Genomic DNA, 6,406 nt, shown 5'->3' with positions numbered 1-6,406 from the left:
AAATATTGTTTCAGAACTTGAAGGAGTAGAACATTCATCAACATAGCCTAATCCTCTTTTATTGCCATAAGGCTTACCTGCTCCAATTATTTTATCTAATTTTTGAGCACCTATAGTTAATTTTTGAATAGACTCTTTAGCCTTACCAAGTTCTTGCACAATATTTGATTCCTTTTCTTTGAGTAATTTAATTAACTTATCTTTTTCACAACAATCATGCTCAAGAAATTTAATTTTATCAAGTAATGCAGTTTTCTCATCACAATCATTTACATGCTTTTCACAGGGTATATCAAATTTTACAACATTATGATTATTCTCTTTCAAGCAAGAAATTTCCTTTAATAAAGACTCATCTTTAATAATTGAAGCCTTATATTTCTTTTGAAGCATAACATACTTTGAACCAAGTTTTTCTAAATCAAGTTGCATCTCCTCAAAAACTTTAAATAATTCATCATAAGAAGGAGATTCAAGAATTACCTTGTCTTCTTCATCCTCTTTGTTACCCGGAGCCATGACTTCATCCTCTTTGTCACCATGAGCCATGAAGTAAAAATTTGCTACTTTTTCATCACTTAGAGATTCATTTGCATACATTTTGTTATGAGCCAACATGCTAATTTTTGTTTCTTTAACTTGATTTGTTCCTCGTGAGTTACTTCAAGAGTTTTCCAAATTTCATATGCTCAACAACACATGGATACTCTATTAAATTCATCATTACTTGGGGCACAATAAAGATAATTTATAGCACTAGCATTAAAAGAACATTTTTTTTATATCATGTTCATCAAATTCATTCTCTAATTTAAGCTCCTCAATGTTATTAACAATTTTTATTGGAATGAAAGGACCTTTACTAACATTCAACCATAATTCATAATCAATCGATTGCAAATAAATTTTCATTCTAACTTTCCAATAAGAATAATTTGTTCCATCAAAATAAGGAGGTCTAGAAGTTGATTGTCTTTCTCTAATAGCCCAAAAATAAATAAAGAAATAAACAAATAAAAAAAAATAGTTAAAATAATAATAATAATAATAATAATAAATTAATTAATTAATTAAAAAAAAAAAATCTTTCCCCACCTCTCTCCACTAACCTCTCATCCATTCCCACAATTATCTCTCACCATCTTATGCCAACTGCAAAAAAAGAAAGAAACAGCAAAACAACTATGGGCAGATTTGAGAAGTAAAATGGCTTTCAACAGATTGCAGATTTAGAGTTTGTCAGTTATTATGGTAAAATAGATTTCCTCTTCCTTTACAGGTATGATTATAAGAAATTAATTGAGTTATGGTTATAAGAAATTAATTTAGGATCAAATCTTATTTCCTTTCTTACCGTCTGTAATAATTAGATCCCATATAGAATTATTAGATTTTTGTTAGCATTTTAGTTATAAGAAATAAGGTTATAAGGTTAGATTTAATAAAATTTTAGGTGGCAGATCTATAAACTAAAAGATCGTAGCCCGTACTTAAAATTGGCCAGTAATATTTGTTTACACACTTGAAAAACCTATTTACAAAATAAAAAAAATGAGAGATAGAGAGAGAGATTGAGGAAAGATTTGTTAAGCAGTATTTAACCATATCAGAGGGCAGTGAGCTCTTTAGCTCCTTTCAATTTTGTCTAACAGAAACCATCAGAATTTCCTTTCACCTCTTTAGCTCCTTTCAATTTTGTCTCACAGAAACCATCACAATTTCCTTTCAATTTTGTCTAACAGAAAAGATCAGAATTTTTATCCTTTTATGAGAGGGCAGTGAGCTTCTTTCAATTTTGTCTAACGGGAAAGGTCAGAATTTTAAGATGGCCAATCTAAATTAGAGAAATAATTTTAGAGTTCAAACTTGAAACTGATGTCATGAGCTCATATAGATTGACTCGGATTTCAAAGGATGGAATCGAACTTTCATTAAAGATATATTTGTGACATAATTATTGTCTGTGGATCGATATGCTTCTTATATGTTATGTTATGTTATAATATGTGGATTGTATGATAATAATTATGGTACGATGTGCTCTAGGAGATGTTTGAGATAGGATACGAGAAGGATGCACAAAACGAAATGTAACGATAGGAGTAAGATACGTTCATGAAACGTTAAGGTTAGGTTACACACCGGAGTGCTATGGATAGGAGAGATTGATGAAAGAATACGGTTAGGTTATGGGTAGAAAGAGAAAGGTTTGCGATAGATTGATAGAACGATGGCGTTGGGATACGTTCTGGTGATGATATGACTAAGGTACGTTACGTAGTGATATGTCTGTGATAGGTATAAGAACGTTAAGGCTATGGTAAGTTAGAGAACGATATGACTATGAAGTGTTTACGTTATGACTTGTTTATGATATGATGCATTGTATGCTAGCTTATTGTGCTTAAGTACGTAGTTATGTGAACGTGAATGTATGATTTTAGTCTGATGTGATGTGTAATGCATGTAACGATGTGTGGTCCTTGAACGATTATGGCTTGTTGTATGAGTATTGGAATGTAACTGAATGAATTGTATGACATGAAATACGGTAAATTGCATGATACATAACCCCGCTAGGAATATGTATGATATGTAACGAAATGAGAATGAGAATGACATGTAAGCATGAAAACGTGACACGGGGTTATGTTCATTAAATGATGACTGTAGAACTAGTGGGACCTCATGCATATTGTGTGATCATGCATTTTGGGGGATACCCCTATCCCATCACGAGGGTACGGACGTGTACATCCAAATGGCAGGACAACGATCGTTATGCCCTGCATAGCGCTGTCGTGACGATTTTAGTTTTAACGGGTCCCGGTAGGCCCCCAGAGCATGCCCACCGGCTAGGGACAGTGGCCCAGCGGTGTGCGAACTAGCTGGTGAGCCCATACTCGCACGTATGGGCTGCGTGTAGAGTATATGGTACACGTCCACGATTACCTGTTAGGATTACACCGTAGGGAAAACGAAACGAAACGAAACGAAACGAAACGAAATGAAATGAAACGAAACGAAACGAAATGAAATGAAACGAAACGAAACGAAATGAAAGATAGGTTCCATCATTGCATTGCATGTGATTGTTGCATTTAACCCCAATAGTGGGGTCACTTACTGAGTATTTCTTTAAATACTCAAGCCATGTGCTACTACATTTTTCAGGTTAAGGCAAGGCATTCCTGTACGGCTGACGACGGCATCGCAACTCAAGATCATGGCACATGCATAGGATAGTGGCATTTATTTTCTTAGACTTATGATAGAATATGATGTTTTAAACTTAAACGCTTATTTATTCTATTTCGAGTCTTTTGTTGTGTCGTTTTAAAGATGTTTCGAATCACGTAAGTCCATGGCTGTGTTTTAAGTTAAAGGTTATGTTTTATGGAGTTTAAATGAAGTCTTCCGCATTCAATGTTTATGGTATGTATACAGTAGCGACCTTATATTTTACGATGTAGGCTTGGCATGTTCCATGGTCCCACCGTCGGTGCCCCGTCTCTGTCAGGTATGTCTTGCGTAAGATAAGAAAATGAAATGTCGTTGATTGTGTATGTTGTTATTGCTTGGTCATTATAAAATATAACTCATAATTGGACTTTTACTTTATTGATTGTATTATAATTTACCGCATTCATGTTAGCTTAATTTTATATTTATTTCAATTTAGAATACGTTATGTTTTACCTTGCATGGAATGTGAAGGTAAATTGTTGTATTGATGATGTTTAGATTTACTAAGATTGTTGCTAGCTTTAATTTTAGTAAGCTACTAAATGTTTGTGCATGCGTGAAAATGATTTTGCTAAGCAAGATCATATGTTTTAGTTAGACGTCTTGAACATAGATAAACTACATAGTCTTATGACCATAGAGATGGGGAGGACTATACCAATGTATACGGAAAAGTAAGTAGTTTTAGATGAAATAAAATGACCTAAGAAGCTTGATAGATGTCAATATCTTATAGTACACTATAGATACTAAAAGTGGTAGTGTTTGTAAGAAAATTTTATAACTTTGAAGTATGTAAAGATGAAATTAAAAGTATCAGTAAAAAAAAATTTGAGTTAAGACCATAAAAGTTTAAAACATGTATACTTAAATTGATTGGTGAATGACATAAGTGCCTTTAATGGGAGCAGAGCTTTGGAAGTACTGACATATAGAAAACTTTCCTGCCTTAATAATACAACCAATTAGAGAAGTTGTGAGGTGATTTAAAAGTATCGAGCCACAGTTTGGACGAGGCATCACGATCATGGTCAAAATTTTAGAGGTGTATGGAGAGGGACTACGGTATGAGATTGTCAAAGGTACCTTAAATTTAAGAAACCATGATTTAAAATGAACTTGGGTGGGGGATACACTAGGATTAGAGTGGGACATTGTCTCTAAATCAACTAGAAGTTTTGTTGTAATCCTTCTTAGGGTACACGAATGCACTAAGGAAGCTCAACATAAACAAATTGTTGTAGAAAATTACCGAACAATTTTTCCAACCTGGTTAAAAGGTATTACCATAGCTAAAGTTTCAAGACTATCATTTTAAGTTTGATTTTCAAGTATCCCAAGTTTTCTGGCATCTGAGGATATCCACCATGCTTATACAATACCAATTTTTATAAGAGAATTTTGTTAAGTCCATTCTTGATATTACACCGGCTTTGAAAGCGTTGTATTGTTTTTCCATTATGGTTATAGGAGCATTAGTTTTGGGCTGTACTAGATAAGGTATACCAAGAGAACAGCCTATTTGACGATGTTTCCTATGAAAGTTACCAAATCCTCAAACTCTAGCTTGACCACAAATCAAATACAGGAGTCGTTCCTAGATCCATGTGATTTACTAGTGCATTCTAGTTGCATTGGGATAGGGTGGAGTCTTAACCAGTTTCATGTCATGATTTTGACTCCAAAAATTTACTAGAATTGGGGTAGGTAGCCAAAAGAGAAGAAGTATTACAAATTTCTTGATTTTGTATGGGAAAATAGACAAATTTGTATATGGAATTCATCTACAAAGATAGACATTAATGATGAACCAAATCAAGTGGACACAAACAATAATGAGGAAAGGAAAACAATTCTTTCTTTCTTTTTAATTATTAAAAATATAGAGAACGAACAATTTTAATTGAAAACATTCCTCTAATGAATTCCCGAGGAACTCCTATAGTAGATGGACTATACAGAATTATGATCAATCAAATATTGCAAAGCCCCGGTATCTATTACCGATCAGAATTGGACTGTAACGAAATTTTGGTCTACATCAGCACCGTAATATCTTATTGGGGAGGAAGATTAAAATTAGAGATGGATCGAGAAGCAAAGATATGAGCGCGTGTGAGTAGGAAACAGAAAATATCTATCCTAGTTCTACCATCAGCTATGGGTTCAAATCTCAAGAGAAATTCTGGAGAATGTTTCTAACCCGAAATTTTTCTTTGTATTTCTTTAATGATAGGGAGAGAGAGAAAAAAAAACTTGGTTCAAAAGAAAATGCCATTTTGGATATTTAAAAATGAGGTTTTGAGAATGTATGGACAGAAAGGTCAATGAGTGAACCTTTAGCTAGGTTTAGAGAATTTGATTTGGAGAACAATGTAAAGCAGAAACTAAAACTAGTAAAACTATTAGATTGAAAAAAAAAAGTGAGAAACTATTCAGATTGAGTAAGTTTGCCAACCTTATTGTATACGCGAACATTTATTTCAATGAAGTGTCTGAGCCACAAACCTTAGATGAATTATGTTGTCCATGAAATTTTAGAATAAGACTCAATATGGCATGATAAAGTTATGTACGAAATTTGGTAACCATTAGGTTATGATAATGGGCTAAACCAACTGTAGGTGTAAAATGACTAAAATACCCTATAATTATGTACCACTAGTTTACGACCAAAGTGACCTCTAAATGACATGAAATTTGATGAGGAGCCTTATGACATGGTGTAAAGGGATTACACAAAGTTACAAGGCCATTGGAATATGTTGAAGAATTAAACCAAGATTTGGGGGTAAATGACCAAAAGACCCTTTTGGAGTATGAATTAAGATTTAAAATACCTAACTATGTGACAAAAACTTTACAAGGAATCAAAGATTTTATGAATACAAAGTGATAGGCTTATGAAAGTTTTATGCATGCAAATAAATGTTTATGACTCATACGGATTAGGGTATACTTGTTAAGAATTTTTACTTAGTGGTACTTGAAGACTTGACAAAGAACTCTTAGAATAGGGACTCGAGTTATTCCAAGATTAAAGCACTTTGGGGACCAAAGTTTCTTTTAGAGGTTTTAGAGGGATATAATGTAATAGCCCAAAAATAAATAAAGAAATAAACAAATAAAAAAAATAGTTAAAATAATAATAATAATAATA

This window comes from Cucurbita pepo, chromosome 11, assembly GCF_057944985.1.
Source record: "Cucurbita pepo subsp. pepo isolate OVF chromosome 11, ASM5794498v1, whole genome shotgun sequence".
NCBI classification, from domain to species: Eukaryota; Viridiplantae; Streptophyta; class Magnoliopsida; order Cucurbitales; family Cucurbitaceae; genus Cucurbita; species Cucurbita pepo.
The sequence above is the reverse complement of the archived record's forward strand: the minus strand, read 5'-3'. Positions refer to the sequence as shown.